Below are 19203 nucleotides of genomic sequence, written 5' to 3'. Positions count from 1 at the left end.
CCAGATTGTAATCAACCAGATTATGTAAGCACCAAGAAACATAAAATACAACATGTGGAAAAAGACTACTAACACGGACTGTAGCTGCTTGAATCATTTGTTTTCTGGCCCAAAAATATTCAAGTGTAATTGGCAGCTATAACTAGTGCATAAACTGCAAATCAATATATTTATCTTCCACGAGTATGCCAATAGTTTGAAACATCACCTTGCCGTGTTGTGACTACCAATCGGCTACCCTTACCATTACAAACAAGTGTCCTAGACAAGTCAACAAATGCATCTGGAGTCCAAACATCATCTAATATGATCAAATACTTCATTTGCTCTAGATATCTCTTTAATGTCTCTTCAAGGCTTGTGATGTATCCATCGCTGCAATGTTTGATCGACCACTGACTTTATCTTTGAATAGTTCCTTCATTATATTCCTCAAGACATCTTCTCTAGAATAAGTTTGAGAGATGGAGACCCATGCATGGCACTGAAATTTCTCTCTCTCTTTCCTATAGATATTTGAAGCTAAAGCTGTTTTGCCCAGCCCACTCATTCCTACCAGTGAACATTCCCCATCATCACTTCCCAACCATTGCTCAAGTTTACTTCTGTTTTCATCCACCCCAACTAGATCTTGGTCATCAAGGGAACGTGAAATGTTTGCTAGATCTTGAGACTTCTTGATCATGTAATTCAAGTTGCTAGTATCTTCTTGGTCTATCACGGGAACCCATCGGTTTTTCATCTCTGGTAGGTGTGCAAGGTCTTTCTCAATTTTCTTCACTTTGGAAGATATATGATTCAAGGAAAATAGAGATCTTGGTTTTCTAAGCCCTGTCTTCAGGTAAAAACAACACCCAGTATCATGTTCCCGACCAACTTGATATATGTACTCATCCACCATATCCTCCATCGCATGTGCTACCTTCCGCACCTCATCCAACCAGCCCTTATACACTTGATTGTGGCGGTTTCGAATGTCCATTTGTCATAGAACATCATGAATTATGCAAAGCTCCCTAATAACGCGACCCATGCTGCCCTATAGCACTATTAGTCGGGTCGCGTACCTGAAAAACTGTGCACTGGCTTGATGTACTGCTCCATTTGCCAAGGCGACTCCGATCTTCTCAATTACTAGAAGAAGCACAATCTCAGCCATTACTTTCTCGAGAGTTGCTAATGCCCCACTGTTGGTTTGTGGTCAGGTTGGATATTTTCCTGATTATCTCCAGGATGACCATCTGTAGAAATGAATCAAGTGATGTCTTAATTGAACTATTCATACATTTTGCTTTTAGCAAGCACCTGCCATAGACGTACCTACTACCACAACAACTGAAAGGTGAAATAAGCATGTTTTCTACTTTACCGTTAATTGTAATCTACAAATCAAGCATGCTACAGGGCAATATAAATCCTTTACCGTTGTTCTTTTGGTGCACTAATTTGGACTAAAACCCCGACAAGAATTATGGAACGGATGGAGTAGTTCGCAGTACATCACTCATGGATCGAGCATACAGCTTCTGCGGTGACCGAAATAGTACGAACGCTAGCTAAGTAACATAGAAAATAAATTAGGGAATAAATTCAATCCGATCAACACGCCTGCCCTGCAATGGCTTCAATTGGATCTTGAGATTGGTCTAAACTGGCTCTAAGTGGCATGGGTGGTTCCCGGGAGAAACAGGTCACGCAATTAAGATTCCTATTCGGATGCACCATGAAAATGAACTGGACTGTGATTAAGCCGACGGGTGTGGTAGTTGGAGGCTCACCTGAGATGGAGACTAATAACCGCGGCCGGAGACCAATGGGGCCGACAACGCAGGCGGGCTGGAGATCCACCGGAGAAGATGCAACGATCTCCTTTAAGAATTTACACTCGCAACCATACACACGGGCCCATGGTGGCTAAGTTGTGAGCTGCTAGAGATTAGCTAGCTGGTCACTTCAACGTGTGTAGCTAGACGAGTCTAGTTTGGCATCTTCGGAGAACACGGCGTACCACCTATCGGCAAGTTGTGTGGTGTCAGAGACAAGGAAGACTTGGTTGGTTCACAAAAAAAGGTGTCATTTTTTACATTCAATAAGTTAGAGCATCTTCAACCGGACCCCCACTCCACCCTCCCTGCCCATAGTCGCCTGAGCGGACAGCCAGACATGGCCCGGACAAAAAATGTCGTTCAACACAAATAGAGGCAGAGCACATCGCGGCGGAGGAGCATCTTGACACCTAGCACACAGACGCTACCGTCCTCGCCAAGCCCTATGCCGATCCCGCCTTGGCGTGATAAAGAAAATTCCCTAAGGAAGATTGATGATAGTGGGATCTGTTGAAAAACCAAGGGCAAATTCCTTTTCTCTTTTCAGTTCGTGTATAATTTGAATTTGCTTGTTTCCCCTTCAACTGGCTATTCATCAGAGGTTATACATGCATGTCTACCAAACTCATGATAGAGTTTAACTTAATTTATGCTAATTTCTTTGATAAGGGTAGAAATTTATTACAACAATGTTGTAAGGTGGGAAATATGTATTGAGCCAAAATCTCACGAAATCTTATGCTTGTAGCCTCATAAAGCAAATCCTCTAATGTACATTGACCAATATTTGAATGTGTTTACTAACTGGGAATACATGATGTTCTTTGTCTCTTTTTAGTTTGGACATAATTTCATACATTCCTATGCAGCTCATGTTAGAGTTTATATTCGATCTATACCAATTTTATTTTGATGAGGCTAAACTTTTTATTACACTTTTGTTGTGTTGTACAAAGCAGCCAAGCAGGGCAGAACTAGATGATTATCGAACAACCATAACATAACTATAGCTGAGTATTCCTCTGTTGATTTTGTCTCCCATGTTCCCTGGACTGAAGACACACCATTACATTACAACACTCGGGTTTTCTTGCCATCAGTGGTAGTCCAAGAGGCTGGAGTTTGAACCTCCTTTTTGAAAAGAAACAAGAAAGGACTAACTAGGTAAACCGCATCTATATATTTATGCATAGTACAAATCTTTGTGAGTTGGTAGGTACCCCACCTATTCATTCAGGAATGATCTACATATCAATTTAATCTACATTCAGGAACACTATGCTCTCTCTTCTATTTGGCATATATCCTCTTTTGTTATATATTTTATTGACATGTATGCTAGCTTTTTGTAAAGAAAAGTATCTATTTATTCCTAGAAATCCAAGTTTTCCTTTCCTTTCGGACCACTTCACATGTATTTGCTTGGACATTTTTAATAGATCAAGATTACAGGTGGTTATAACCCTGTTCAAATAATAGGTTAACATATAAGCATCATAGTAATTATCATTGTATGTTGATGTTACCTTCAGTTTTGCAACATATGTGAAATTCCAATACCATTGAGTTGTCAATATTCCTACAATATTTCGCCGCTATAGTATATTTGATTTAGAAATCTATATAATTCAATTTATAATCTTTCACAAGTTACCATGGTTGATTTAAATCAATCTTTACTATGGAAGTTACTAATTGACCTTATCATGGAATTTGACTATTGATCAAAGTCTACCAAATTGTTGCAAAACCTCTGTATCCTATTGAATTATTCCTATTGATTACAGATGATAGGGCTGGTCATTTCTTAGTGAACTTTGGAACACAGCCATTACATTTGTATTTCACAAATCAAAATAAATCAGTAGTTTGTTAAAAAGTGGTAGCTTCATATGTGTGCCTTCTTTTCTTTGCAGTGTCCCTTTTGTAAATTGCATAATACTTCATGTGTCATCCTACCCAACCATGAATTCTAAAGGGTTAATACACTCTTTTTATATTTTGAGGCAAAGGTCAAAAGAGCAAGCTACATTGTAGGATAAACTAATACAAATGCAAATAAGGCCAACCCTCACTCGTATAACGAATGTCTTACATAACCTTTTGTTACACTCACATCTATAATACCTAAATAGTTCATCCCCACTAACCTATTTCTATTAACATGCAGGCTATCCACATCAGCGATACTGCCCCGTCGGCGTATTGGTAGAGACTTACAAGCGGGACCAACCACTATACAAAACAAACACGTCGGCTTTAGTTACTACTTGTAGGACCAACCAGAGAAGTTGCGGACGGACGTAATCCAGCCCAGCCCATCGCCCCAGCTTTCCTCCCTCCCAATGTAATCGCAGCCAAGCCCATCCTCCCGCTTTCCTTTGTTTTTTTGTCAACGAATACGCCACCGCTTTCCTCCCTCCCAGCTTTCCCCTCTTTCCACTCTGGCTTTCCTCCCTCCCAATGAAAAAGGCCGTAGCAAGCTTGCACAGCCTACTGCTGCATCCTCTCTGCAGCCCATTGCTTCCACCGGCCCACCCGGTGTATCTTCGCCTGTCATGATGTATAGCAAACAACCATAGATTAACTGATGTTTACTCAAAAAAAGTAGACTAACTGATGTCTGACGCTCCCTCTCCTAATAATGTTCCAGACGGTGCTCCACTTCCTCTCCCCGCCATCTACAGAAGAAACGAATTGATTGCCCTTTGAAGTCTGCTCGGCTCACCTCATTTCATTCCCATTGATCTTCTTTGCATTCCAAGATTCACCTCATTATTTTGGTTACTTTTTCCATTTGCCATCTTACGCATCCTGCTTTTCATCGTCTTTAATTTTGCATCAACAGGTCATTATGTGGCTACAGTCTACAGGCAAGAGATTCAAATCGGTACGCATGAAGCTCAACATTTGGGGCATAATATGTGTAACCCTGTTGTATTTTTCGCCTCTCCTATTTTATTTGACTACTTGCTTGCAAAGGTCAGGATATATTTTTTATCATCATTTTCTTTCAGAGAGAGCAGAAACCCAACAGTTCAAAATCTGGAACCCTTGGTTATAACAAACACCAGCTCCAGACATTACAAAAAACTGGAGAAATACATACCAGTGTCCGAAGCCAAACAATGAACAACGCCCCCTTGAGTAACATACAGGAGGATGAGCGGCAGGTGGACAAAACAGGCTCTGATGAAACAGCATGTCACATCATCTGTTACAAAATAATTCAGGTGTCCCAAAATTCTTTCGCAAAACTCACAGTATTTCTACACTGTAAAACTATATGTGCAGCAGCTGCATATGATAACATCTTGCGCTACAATAGCTTGACAATTTATATTCCCAATCATTCTCATATTTGTCTGTGCAATTGTTTTAATCCAATGCCTTTGATGAATTGGAAGCTGATTTCAGTCAAAAATAAATCTGCGTAATCTTTATGATCCATAATCTACTCAGTATGTCTCCTAATCTTTGCTGCAATCAGTGATAGTAACAAGTTCATTCGTTCATGTAGAAGTCTCATGTTTTGCAATTTTGGAACAAAAGGAGTTCAATAAGCATTTCTTATGGATATTAGTTATCTACCTAGCACCATATGAATAATTTCCAGTGTCTCTTCTTGATAGGTATGATATATGCTATATGCATACTCTTCTTTTCCGTTGTAAAGGCTTAAAATATGGCATATATATTGTACTGCAGTCCTATATCCTTTACCTTGATGTTCCTGTGAGGGAGATAAATAAAGATCCCAAATTCATGGTTTCTCTTAATTCCCAATTTCTTGATCCCTTTTATTTACTGAGTCTGCAAATCTTTTTGATTGTTTATTTTGAACCAATATCCATCCTAGATTAGGATCAAACCCCCGGGAATACGCTGCGCGGCACAGATCCGCATGGTCGTCTGACGGGAGAAATTTCAGGAGCATCTGAGCCCGTGCTCAGAAAAGAATATTTGTGATCTATACTTCAGTTATTGCTACATGTGACATGTCCTCTCTGCAGATTCTTTTTTAATTTCTATCAATAAGTTTTTGTTTTTTTTTGCGAGGGATCAATAAGTTTTTGTTGAAAAATTGAAACTGGTGAGTGTTCTTGCTGAAGTAATAAGTGTATATAATTTTGTCATCTGACATTATTATTTACGAACACTATATTTATTGGCACACTACCAACTATCTTATACCTACAGTCTTATTCCTGTTAATATATGTTTATTCTTCTTACATTCATGTACCATGGCTATCTCTATTTTGTTCTAGCTACCCTATAACCTATATCTCCTTCACAGTAGCATGTACATGTGATGCTCAAACTGCCGGAAAAAAGATTGAAGCATGCATACAGAGTTGCCAACCATGGCGTATTTTTTGCTATGTACACTAGTAGAAAACAGGGCTATGGTCCAGGCCGGCTCAGCCCATTAGTCCCGGTTCAGTGTAGAACCGGGACCAATATGGGCATTGGTCCCGGTTCGTGAGCCCCGGGGGCCGGCCGGGCCACGTGGGCCATTGGTCCCGGTTCGTCTGGACCTTTTGGTCCCGGTTGGTGGGACGAACCGGGACCAATGGGCCTCGCTCCTGGCCCACCACCATTGGTCCCGGTTGGTGGCTTGAACCGGGACCAATGAAGTGCCTATATATACCCCCTCGCGCAAGAGCAGAGCACAGTACTCTGTTTTTTCTGGCCGAGGGGGAGAGGGCTTTGTGGTGCTCTAGCTCACCTCCTATGCACATGAGGTGTTTGATGGAATGCCCGAGCCACACTACTTAAGCTTTCTCCTCTCGAAGTTCAAGCTCCAAGCTCCATTTTCCTCGAGATTTGTCTAGATTTAGCGGTCCGTCACGCCCCGTCCCCGTCTTCACCGTCGTCGATCACCCGCGCCGATCTTATCACCGACACCACCGTGGTGAGCCTCTTGTTCTTATCTTCTTTCTGAAAGGAAAATTCTTCTTACTTGTATGTTTAGATAGATACTTGTATCATTTTCTTACATTTATTATTGCATCTTATATAGTGTGATGGTTTTGGTATCCGCCCCCGTCAGCCCTCGTCCTGTCTATGATTCGGATTTGGTATGTATATTATCTTTATAACTATTGGTTCATTTATTGTTTATGAAAATTATGCCGACCAACGTGACATAGATTTTATTTATCTAGGATGTATGTGAATCAGAAATGCCAACCGACCCTATTGTCGAGAGGTTAAATTTAGTTGAAGAAGAAAACAATTTGTTGAAGGAAAAAATAAAAAAAATTGAGGAGGAGAAGATGATATTGGAGTTGCATGTTGCGGATGTCGTCGATGATCACAAGATCAAGATGGATGCAATGCGCTTGAAGATTAGAAAGATTAGAAAATATGTCATTCATACCGAGGCTTGGTATCATTATGCCATTGGATCAATTGTTACCTTGGTTGCGATTATGATCGCATTTGTTTTCGCATTGAAATGTTTTACATAGTTTCAATAAGAAAATGACACAAGCGAAGAAAAAGTGAAGACTTTCTCCCTCAACTATTATGATGATACCATGCCAAATTTGTAACAGACGAACATGCTACCATTGTCCGTTTTGTACATGCACATGCTATGTGGGTGAAATTATGATACCATCCCAACTTTCAACTTTTTCAGAGTTCATTTGAAATGCTTTCATATCTTATGGTTTGAAACTTTGATACTTCGAAAGTGATTGTCCATTTTGTACACGAAGTGCATCAAGTTTTTGTCGTAACCCTCCCTACTTTTTGGAACATGCTATGTGGGTGAAATGATGATACCATGCCAACTTTCAACCTTTTCAGAGTTCATTTTGAAATGCTTTCCAATTTCAGAGTCATTTAGCTCAAAGAATGAATTAATAGCAAATAGAATAAACTACAAAACTTTTATGAAAATAAAAACAATCAATTAAAATATTATGTTATGATCAACTAAAATAAAACTATAATATTCTTCAATAGCAAAAAGAATATAATTTTTGTGACCTAAAATCAAACTATAAGTATTTAATTGTAAGTATAAATAAAAAATAAATAGCAAAGAAGAAAAAATTTCTAATTTTATAGTAAAGTTATTCATAAACTAGTGATTCACACAAATTTTAAAAAATTCAAATTTAAACTATTTAAAATTTAAAACTAATGGCACTAACAGAAAGTTTATAATTTTTGTGACCTAAAAGCAAAAAGAAATCACTAAAAAACTGTAAGTATTTAGTTTTAAGTAGAAATAAAAAAATAAATAGAAAAAAATTCTATTTTTATAGTAAAGTTATTCATAAACTAGTGATTCACACAAATTTTTAAAAATTCAAATTTAAACTATTTAAAATTTAAAACTAATGGCACTAACAGAAAGTTTATAATTTTTGTGACCTAAAAGCAAAAAGAAATCACTAAAAAACTGTAAGTATTTAGTTTTAAGTAGAAATAAAAAATAAAAAACCAAAAAAATATAGAAATAAAAAAGAAAAAACCAAAAAAAAATACCTCCTACTGGGCCTCCACGGCCTGAATACGACTAGAAACCCTACATGGGCCAGGATTCAGACCCGCAGAAGGCCCAATAGGCCCACAGGCAGTAGCAAGTTTAGGCCCGAAAGCCTGCATTAGAGAGGAGCTCGAATGGGTAGGCACACCAGCGCTTATAAACCAGTGTCGGCGCCCTTCAGCTAGCGATGTGGGACTAAACTTTTGGGCTTGGGGCAGCAAAGGCCATTGGTCCCGGTTGGTGGCACCAATAGGGACTAAAGGTGGCATTGGTCCCGGTTCGTGGCACCAACCGTGACCAATGCCCCCCTTTAGTCCCGGTTGGTGGCACCAACCGGGACCGAAGGCCGCCGCTTCCCGCCCTTTGGGCTGCTGAAAATTGGCCTTTGGTCCCGGTTCGTGGCACCAACCGGGACTAAAGGGGGCATTGGTCCCGGTTTGTGCCACCAACCGGGACTAATGCTCCGTTTATATAAGCAAAGACTTAGCGTTTTTTCAGATTTCATCGCCAGTTCCCCGCCCCGACGACGCCGCCAGGCTGCCCGAGCTCGCCCCGACGACGCCGTCAGGCTCGCCGTCGCCCCACGCCCCTGCCCCGTGCTCGCCGTCGCCGTCGCCCCGCGCCCCTGCCCCGTGCTCGCTGTCGCCCTGCCCCTGCCCCGTCCCGCCCCCGAGCTCCCCTGCTACGGGCTCGCCGTCACCGCCCCGTGCTCGCCGTCGCCGCCCCGTGCTCGCCGTCGCCCAGCCCCTGCCCCGTCCCGCCCCCGCGCGCCGGCGCCCTTGCCTGCCCCCGCGCTGTGAGCCGCCGCCCGGCTCTGTTTTTTTATTTTTATTACTTCAATTTTTTTGTTCATATGTGATGTATATGTGTATGTGGCTATAATGTATATGTGTATGTGAACAATGCAAAATATTGTTTTTTAGAAAAATTAGGATTTTTTTCTGTTCATAGATTTTTTTGGTGATATTAATTATTGTAAATATGCAAATGTTTGTATATTCATATGAACAATGAATTAGGCAATACTACTTCTTGTATTTTTAAGAAGGAAGAAGAAGAAAAAGAATGAGAGGAAAAAGGAAATAAGAAGAGGAAGAAAGGAGAAGAAGAGGGGAGAGGAAGAAGAGGAGAAATAAATAAGAAGAAGAAAAAAGAAGAAAAAGAAGAGGAGAAGAAGAAAGGAATAGAGGAGAAGAAGAGAAAAATAGAATATATATTCTATTTTCTCTTTTCTCCTCTATTCCTTTCTTCTTCTCCTCTTTTTTTTCTTCTTTTTTTTCTTCGACACGTGGGGGGGGTCGAGAACGCCGGACATTCATGAGAGAGGCGAGGAAGAAGGGGAAGAAGAGGAAGAAGAAGAGGAGAGGAAGAAGAGGAAGTCTTCTCCTCTATTCTTTCTTCTCTTCTTTTTTCTTCTTCTTCTTCCTCTTTATTTTATCGGGAACGAGGGTCGTCGAGAGGTCGAGGAGCGGTAGAGGAGAAACCCTAAATAGAAAATATCGTCGGTGTGAGATACATGTACCGTCGGTGTCGGACACTACACCCACATCCCACAAGTGGCGCGGGCTTCGACGCCCATGTCACTTGTGGGACGTGGATGTAGTGTCCGACACCGAAGGCCACATGTATCTCACACCCACGATACTTGCTAGCTATTTAGGGTTTCCTCTACCGAAAAGAAGAGGAGAAATAAATAAGAAGAAGAAAAAAGAAGAAAACAAGAGGAGAAGAAGAAAGGAATAGTGGAGAAGAAGAGAAAATAGAATCTATTCCTTTCTTCTTCTCCTCTTTTTTTTTTCTTTTTTCTTCTTCTTCTTCTTCTTCTTCTTCTTCGTCTTCTTATTCTTATTAGCCGGAAGTAGAGTGGGGTTTCCTAGTGTCAAAGTATTGAAGAAATCCATGCCTTCATCATTAGCCGGAAGTAACTAGGGCATGTTGGTACGAAGTTCTGCAAAGTTGTTCTGGAATGGAGTCCCGGATAGAATAATCCGCCTTTTGGTACGAATTCAGCAAAGGCCTTCCAAATAGCGATATTCAGAAGGCTCTTGCTGAACTTTGTACCAAAAAGCGAATTATCCTATCTGGGACTCCGTTCCAGAACAACTTTGAAGAGCTTCGTACCATCATGCACATGTTACTTCCGCCTAATGATGAAGACATGGTTTTGTTGAATCCCTTGACACTAGGCAACCTCCCGACCCCTCGGCGATCCTATCGAACATGAGAGGAAGAAGAGGATAAAAAAAGAAGAGGAAGAAGAAAAAAAAGAGGAGAAGAAAGAATAGATGTAGTGTCGTCGTTGTCGATATATACCCCCTCCCGATAGCTTACTATGATTAGGTAGCTAGTTCTACGTTTGGCACTAATATATCCATCTGTCATGTTTGAATAATAATTGCCATGTTGTAAATATTTGTAGAAACTATGGACACCGCCGTAGACGAAGCAACAAAAGAAGCGTTGTTGAGGGACATAATCGCAGAAGGAAGTGATGCCATCTCGTTGTTTCTCAATGAAACCGATGGTCTGGAAGGAGAGGGTGAACAAGCTGGCTACGGTGACCTAATGCCGGTGCAAGAAGAACATGAGGACGGCTCCGGTGACCCAATGCCGATGCAAGAAAGAGACCGTGATGATGGCTCCGGTGACCGAACCGAGTCCGGCCAGGTATATATATTAGTTAAGCCTATGCTGACTAGCTGATTGATGCATTCATTGTTCTGGTATGTACACATATTAATTAAGTCTTTGTTCTTTTTTCTAGCCCTCCGAATCGAGCACAACTTCGGTAAAGAGACGAGGCCCGAAGAAAAAGTTCAGCTCGGATGAAAAGTTTGAGATCATAGCAATCGCGCCCGACGGCCAACCTATTGAACCCCTCCGGACAAAGAGCGCATTTGTTGCTCAGTGCGGGGTTCTGGTTAGGGTCAAGATCCCGATAAGCATCCAGCAATGGTTTAAGCCGGCTATAGAAGACCCTGAGGTGTCTTATGTCAATGATATGCAGAAAAATGATCTTTGGACTGAGCTGAAGTCAAATTTCACCCTACCTCCTGAGGATAATCCAGAGAACCCAGTTAAAGAGAAATTAATCAAGTCTTTTGCTCTGAAGAGGATGGCAGAACTATTCAAGAGGTGGAAGAAAGAGCTGAATAAGTTTGTCGAAAATAATGAGACACCAGAATTCAAGGGCAGATATTAGAAGATCAGAGATCACTGGCCCGCATTTGTGGCCCACAAGACATCAGAAAAGAGTAAGAAGATGTCGGCGACAAACAAGCAAAATGCTGCAAAGAAGAAGCTTCACCATCGCACGGGGTCAGGTGGCTACCTCGTAGCCCGGCGTAAGTGGTCCAAGACTGAGAATGATCTGGTTCATAAAGGGATCGAACCAGAGACAATTAACTGGCCAGACCGTTGCCGGACTTGGTTCTTCGGGGCTGGCGGAACACTGGACCCTGTAACAGGGAAGTGAATTTGGACGAACGATCAAATGGACATACCAGTCAGTAAGCTTAAGCAGTATATCAAAGCAGCGTAGGAAGGGACGTTCTTTCCAGACAGAGCGAACGACGAGCTCACAATGGCCCTTGGGAATCCTGAGCACCCTGGACGGACACGAGGCACGCCAGGCTCCATTCCGTGGAAGGTTGGGTTTCCGGATGCAGGCGGTTACAAATCCCATGAGAGGAGGAAAAAAGTGCAGCAGACCCAAATACAGGCGCTGCAAGCAAGGGTAGACGCGATAGAGGAACGAGAAGCAAATCGCAGCAAACGTACTGCCGAAGCCTCCCCCGAATCTACCCCGCCATCTCAGCGCAGAAGCAGCATGGCTTCCACCGAGCTGCTTCAGCTGGAGCATGCCTTGACGGCTCCTGCCAGCTATCCCGTGGATGCTATAACAGAGTCTCAAAATTGCCACCTTATGACGCAATGGATGAATTTGAAGGTCAAGGCGGTTGTTGGCTCTGTTTATCCTACTGAACCCGGCGCAACTTTTCACTACCGGCCGATTCTAGAAGGATATGCTAGGGTGATGGTGGATGAGATAACAGAGGGATTTGAGGACCTCCAGCTTGACCACCCTACCGGTGAAGGGGAGACTCGGCTGGGGTCTGCTCTGAAGACTCCATGCCTATGGCGGAAGGAGCTCATCAACCTTCCGAACTGGACGCCACCGCCTCCTCCTCCTCCTCCGGCGAGTCAGGGCACTCCGCCTCCACCGCCTCCTCCTCCGGTGAGTGACGATCAGGGCCCTCGGCCGGCTCCTTCTCCGGCGCGTGCCGACGCACCCGAGCAGCCAGCCTCCTCCTTCTCCGCCTCGTCAGCAAGGGCAGAAGAGACCTACCGCCGCTCCAGCTGCTCCGGCGCGTCATAGTCCTTCTCCTCCGCCGCTTAAGCAAGTAAAGAAGACAACCGCTCTGTCTGCTCGGTCGGCGTCTAGCAGTACAACCAGAGGCGGGAGGACATACAGATTCGGTCCTTCTCTGAAGACTCCAAAGAAGTTACCATATGAGAGGACCCTGGAGGAGAACGCCGAGATCGCGCGAGAAGAAGTGAGGAACTTCTTTGAAGGGGTGAAAGCAAAGAAACATCCACCTCCGTAGGAGAAGGTAGATCGGGTGAAAGTGAAGCGCACTCTGGCTGCCCTGACAAAACCACCGAAGTCTGATCCGCCGAAAGGAAACTATGACCGCATTATTGGAAAGGAATTTGCCGAAGCGGAGCGGTCGAGAAGTACTGTCAGTGATCAAAGGCTGAAAGAACATCGAGATGGGAAACAAATTGCCCAGCTCGGCAAACAAGCGAAGCAATCGTGCCCCCCGCTCAAGGTGCCTAGCCACAACGTCGATAATGATCCGAGGATGGTGCCCGGTTATAGCAATCTTGCAGATTACCTGCCCGACGAAGTACATTATGAACCCATGGAGGTGCAAATACAAAGATACGAGTACGGGAAGCCTCTCGTCAAAGATGAAAGATCTCTATCAACGATGATGCGAAGATTGCATGATTGGTACTTGAAAATCTGCAGAGACTCTGGGGGAGGAGTACTTTGTATGTGAAAGTTAAAAAGGAGCATGACCTCGTTGGAATTGATCTGTTGCCTGTTCCATTTTGAGGAATTCTATCAGTTTTTCAATCAATTGGCCCTCGATAAAACAACGGTCGCCTGCTACTGTCTGTAAGTAGTACTACTTTTGTCATTAAGTTTCTCTATATAGCTTAGCTCTTTCATTGCATGTATTTATAATCATCCTCACTATATTATGCAGATTGAAGATCGCTGAATTGAAGAAAAGACAAGTCGGTGATATTGGGTTCATTAACACACATCTCATAGATGCAACTCAGGTTAAACTTCATGCCGCAGCTACCGAGGCCAACTTGCTACGATCGTTCGTAATAAATCAAAACAAAGATATAATACTCTTTCCTTACAACTTCAGGTGAGTGTTACTGTCTTGTGCGTATTCGGTTTCCCTTATATATTAGTCAAGGTTATAGTAATGTAATTCATGAGTTATGCATGTGTGTGCAGTTTCCACTATATTCTCCTAGAGATTAAGCTTGAGCAGGGAGTAGTAACCGTCTTGGACTCTAAACGAAAAGATCCCAAGGAGTATGCGGACATGACTGAAATCCTCAAGAAGTAAGTTAAATCGATCATTATCCACCATATCAGCAACTTTGTTCATTTCCTGATATAAAGTAATTGTTTTTTTGTCCGACAGGGTTTGGAGAAAATTCACCAAAACAGTTCCGGGACTGCCGAAGGAGCTGGAATTTAGACACCCGAAAGTAAGTACTATAGTAGCATGTTCCGCGCATCTCCTAGTGATTCAAGCGCTAGTTTCATCAATACCATTTAGCATTCTTGCTTATAAGTTTGATTGACCTCTATTTCTTGTAAAGTGGTTGTGGCAGGAACAAGGGAATGATTTCTGTGGATACTACATCTGCGAGTCCATCCGCCACAAGACCTGTGAGCGGGGCGGGTACTCTAACGAACAATATGAAGTACGTAAATAACAACATTCACAATTTTATTTTATTACCATCATTTGTGTTGAGTTTCATTCATTTATATATATATATATGTATTGACCCCCTTCTTCAAATTAGATGTTTCGGAAGCGGGATGAACTCCTAGCACTAGCTCGCATGCGAGCAATTCAAGAGGAATTGGCGGCATTCTTTCTTGACCACGTGATCCCTGAAGAGGGAGAATTATATGTGGATCCTAAGTCCGTATGATTATATTTGTAAGAGATAATTATTGTATATATGTAGCCGGTAGTGTCAAATAGATATACGAGAACTTGTTGTTCGACCAATCTCTCGGAGAAGGAGAGGTGTTCGATATCACTTCTCTCTGTATATATGCATATATGTTCATGACGATCTTCTGTTTCCTTCGTTTGCTTACTAGCTAGCTAGCGTGTCTAGTCCTCTCTATATACGTATGTATAGTACATACCGTCGACCAAGCACGGACATAACAGAGGACACTTCTCTCTATTAATTATAACTAGCTAACACAATATATGAAACACCTAAATTAACCCCCCAAAACCCCCAACCCCCCCCCCCTTTCAAAAAAAAACAAAAACCCCAGCCACAGAAGTGCTGACGCGTGGATGCCTATTGGTCCCGGTTGGTCCCACCAACTGGGACCAAAAGGTCTCCACGTGGGCAGTGCGCAGAGCCCAGTCAGGAGACCCTTTGGTCCCGGTTGGTGCACCAACCGGGACCAAAGGGTCTCCTGACTGGGCTCTGCGCACTGCCCACGTGGAGGGCCTTTAGTCCCGGTTCTAGATTGAACCGGGACTAAAGGGGGAGGTATTAGTACCGACACTTTAGTCCCGGTTTCGGAACCGGGACTAAAGGCCCTTACGAACCGGGACTATAGGCCCTTTTTCTACCAGTGGTACAAGCTGTCTTTCAGGAAAGTATTTTTTTAATGGTTCTGATCATCTATTGTAGATATACCGATATGCAAAGATCTGGAGCTATATCTATCTCTGCAACAAATTATGCATAGTAAATTGATTTGTAAATAAGGAATCTGGTTATCCGTTCATTTTACTTAAATTTCGCCATCCTGTTTTTTTGCAGGTGTTTGTAGTAGATTCAACATCGCATCACTAGAAGAGAAGCTAATTTGCTTCTGGGCATGCTTCTATCTTCTTACAATATACCAAGTTTACATGAATTGTTTCTGTTATTTATATAAATGTATATTCAATGTATGCCAGAATATCCTCATTACCTCATGTCGTGTTATAAGTGTGTTTGTGTGCCAACGAAGTTGGGTCCTCAAAGTTAATTATTGTCCATAACCATACATCTAATTACTGTTGGAATACTGTAATTAAACTTTGCAGATCGAATATCTTATTATAGTTGTTTCATTGGTTTGTAAGCTTCCTGTAATTTCATTAAGTATGACAGGAACTTCTTATATATTTTACAACGTTGGTTTACGTGAGCTCAAAAACATCCCACCCCAGTGATAAAACTAATTTCCTTTCTATCCCTTCATTTGTCCTCCGGAATGCACATCATGAATTTTTTAAGTTTTACACTAAAATCTCGCAGCAACGCGCGGGGCATTTATTTTGTGTACTATATAGTCAAGCCAACATGAATGCAAAAAAGTGCAATGCATACAATGTGTAGCATGATTATGTATTACATCCACTGATGTAGGCAACCCAAGATGAATGCAAACCAAGACCAACATGATCCATACGGCAACAGTAAATGAGATAAGAAACATATTATTAACCGCAAGATGCATAAGAAGCACGTAGTTAGGAACGTTGAGAGCCGACTATATCCATGCATGCATTTATTCTGAAGTACTCCACATCGACCGACGTCATAACCACCCAAAAGGTCATCATGGCCTTCACCGAAAGATCTAACTGTCATGTGATATAAGTGCCTGCAGGTCAGAGCTACTAGCGTAAGTGTCTTGCTGTGTTGAGGGTGCCGAAGTGTTTAACAAGCAGTTAAGGTCAGGCAACTGCTCGTCACGCTGAAGGACCTCCATTGCCTTTTGAATGGTAGGCCTTTTGGCACCATCAAGAAGAGAACACCAAAGTCACAGGACAACCACACGCTGCATCTGCATCTGCATCCGCCTCTTGTCCAAGTCGTCCTGGCCATGCAACCTTTCATATGCAGCCTCCATGACATTGCCTCCTTTATATAGCTCCCAGACTTGCTCCCTAGACTTCCCTGTGCATACAATGTCTAGTAGGACGATTCCAAAGCTGTATACATCAGAACTATGGTGGAACTTGACTTTCCCATCTTTCCTGCATTCTGGATCTATGTACCCTTCCGTCCCTAAAGCAGTTTTCATGGGCGTCGTGTTGTCCTGGTTGCCGATCCTCGACAGCCCGAAGTCAGCAAGCTTGGGGTTGAAGTTGTTGTCCAGGAGTATGTTGCTCGGTTTGATATCTCTATGCAAAATGTAAGGGTCGGACTCATCGTGGAGGTAAACAAGAGCAGAGCCAATACCTTTCACGATTTGGTACCTAACAGGCAGACACACAAATTAATGAATCTCTGCAACGTTTATAACAATATATAAGACTTTTAATCCTTGCAAATTGAAATAATGTAAGGAAAAAATAATCCTTGGTGTACAATACCTTGTTGGCCATGATATTACTTGATTACCCTCGCGTAAGTGGTAGTGCAGATTGCCATTAGACACTAGCTCATAAACAAGGAAGAGCTCATCATCCTCCTTCTTGCTGCAACACCAACACATGAAATCGAGCAGGTTCCGGCTATTTTCTCTATAACACCAACCTTTCAGCTTGACAAGATTCTTGTGCTTAGCTTCGCTAATGGTGTTCATCTCGGTGAAGAAGTCCATATTTCCTCCCCTTGTCTCTTTCAAGATCTTCTTTACAGCCACCTCGATGTCGTCTGCAGATTCCTTCGATCTCGGGTTCATCGACACACCCCGATTCTTTGGAGGATGGACTATCTGATTCTCTCGAGGGTGTACCTAATGATGATTCCTTGGATAATCTATCCCTGTAGACCACTCCAAAGGCACCTCGCCAAATAACCCTATCCACGGAGAAGTCATCTGTTGCAGCAGCTAGAACATGGTACTCTCAAACCGTCTGGCTCCTCCAGATCGTGCCACAAAGTCATGGCTTGTGGTCCTTGTCCACTTGAACAACTCCCTTCTTTTGCGGGTGAACAACTCCTCCAATCGACCCTTCAACAACCATTGCCTTCATGTCACGATCTGCATGCATGCACCAAAACAGCATTAGTATATAATAAACTAAAAGTAATTGATGGGCTAGTAAGAAAGAAATAGGCTAAAAGTCCCACAAAAAATCAGAAACATATATGCGCCCTTCATTAATAAACCAAAATTAATGGATGAGATCTAATATAATGTTCTACGAAGCCAAGGCATCCTGCCTTGAAGAAACTCACATCCCTTCTCCCATGATTTCCCACCTGTCACCTCATCGTCCCAAGCCACACATAATTTTTTTTGGTTTCTCTTCTCCATGTCGCTAGTGTTTCCTTGGACCCATTCTGATATTACCCCATGATCTCTTACCCTCTTCTTCTTTGCCCTCAGATGGAGGCGTCAATGGCACACGCTCGTCTAGCTGGTGTTCAAGTTGTCGGGTTCTTTTGAACTAATGGTTTGTTAGCATATTTCATAGTGTATTTTTTTTTCTTTTGAGAGTTTATTAATCATTTTTAAGCAATTGACATTATATGCAAAATACACTCAATCATACTAGGGCTGCTAGGTCTCTCCTCTTTTTCTCTCTCTCTTGGTTCATGTTTAAGATATAAATATGTCTAGCTTCTTGGGACTACTAGATTTAGCGATCAAGAAACTTATAAAGAATATACTTCTAGCTTTTCTTGGTCAATATTATAGTTATTATATATTTAACCCAATACACAGTCCTGATTACCAATAATGATGCTTTTCCATGCATATATTACATTTGTGTATGTAACTATTTACAAGTGATAACTTATCATAGGTTATACAACATAAGGAAGTTGTATCCCACTTTTCCTTTATGAAAAAATTAGCGTTCAATGTTTAATTTTCACCATGGTTCAAAGCATTTATTGATTCTCTCACCAATACAGAGAGACAGGGAGGGCCCCAAATAGCCTTATGGAAATTGAAACTTGATATTTAGTTCACCATAGTGCTCAGTATTGAATACCGGGCTCCGATTTTATATCTCGGTTCCAAATACCAAGTCTTAATCGAGCCCATTTATCGTTGGTTCCATTTACAACTATAATATAATATTTTGATTCATTTTCTAATATTTTATCAACCATATAGTTTGGATACTCCCTCCGTCATAGTTTACACGGCGCGTTTCAATTCTCATGCATTTCCACAAACGGAGTGATTTTAGACGCGATTGGTTTAATGCCCAATTGATTACGGTGTCGTAACCACAATCAAGCCCACAATTTTCTTTCCATGTAGGTGTGTACGCGGAGTGGGATAACTGCATGCATGTGTGTACGCGAGGTGAAAGCACTTCATGCATGTGTGCACGCATCAATTTTTCTAGTAATAGTACGCGGGGGTGAAGGGCACCGGGTGCGCGTACGACACCCGTCCCACGCAACTCGTAGGGTGCTTTCCCCATGAATTCTGGTTGCAGGTCACGTCGACCAGGCCGGGACCCACAGTGGCGTGACCATGGAGTTTGAGGTCATCTAGGCGGTAGCTGGATGCGTTGGTGAAGTCGAAGCTGAAGGAGAAGGGTGAGGCGACTGCGGCCGGAGCGGCAGCGAGAGAACGGTGTAAGCAAGCGAAGAGGAGGAGGAGGAGCTG

At 42.5% G+C, this 19203-nt stretch overlaps 1 pseudogene; it reads right to left on the bottom strand.

Moving 5' to 3' along the window:
* Nucleotides 1-16260: 16260 nt before the first annotated feature.
* On the bottom strand, nt 16261-17605 carry LOC123184204 (putative serine/threonine-protein kinase; annotated as a pseudogene).
* Nucleotides 17606-19203: the final 1598 nt, after the last annotated feature.

Source organism: Triticum aestivum, chromosome 2A (assembly GCF_018294505.1).
Source record: "Triticum aestivum cultivar Chinese Spring chromosome 2A, IWGSC CS RefSeq v2.1, whole genome shotgun sequence".
NCBI classification, from domain to species: domain Eukaryota; kingdom Viridiplantae; phylum Streptophyta; class Magnoliopsida; order Poales; family Poaceae; genus Triticum; species Triticum aestivum.
The sequence above is the reverse complement of the archived record's forward strand: the minus strand, read 5'-3'. Positions and strand labels throughout refer to the sequence as shown.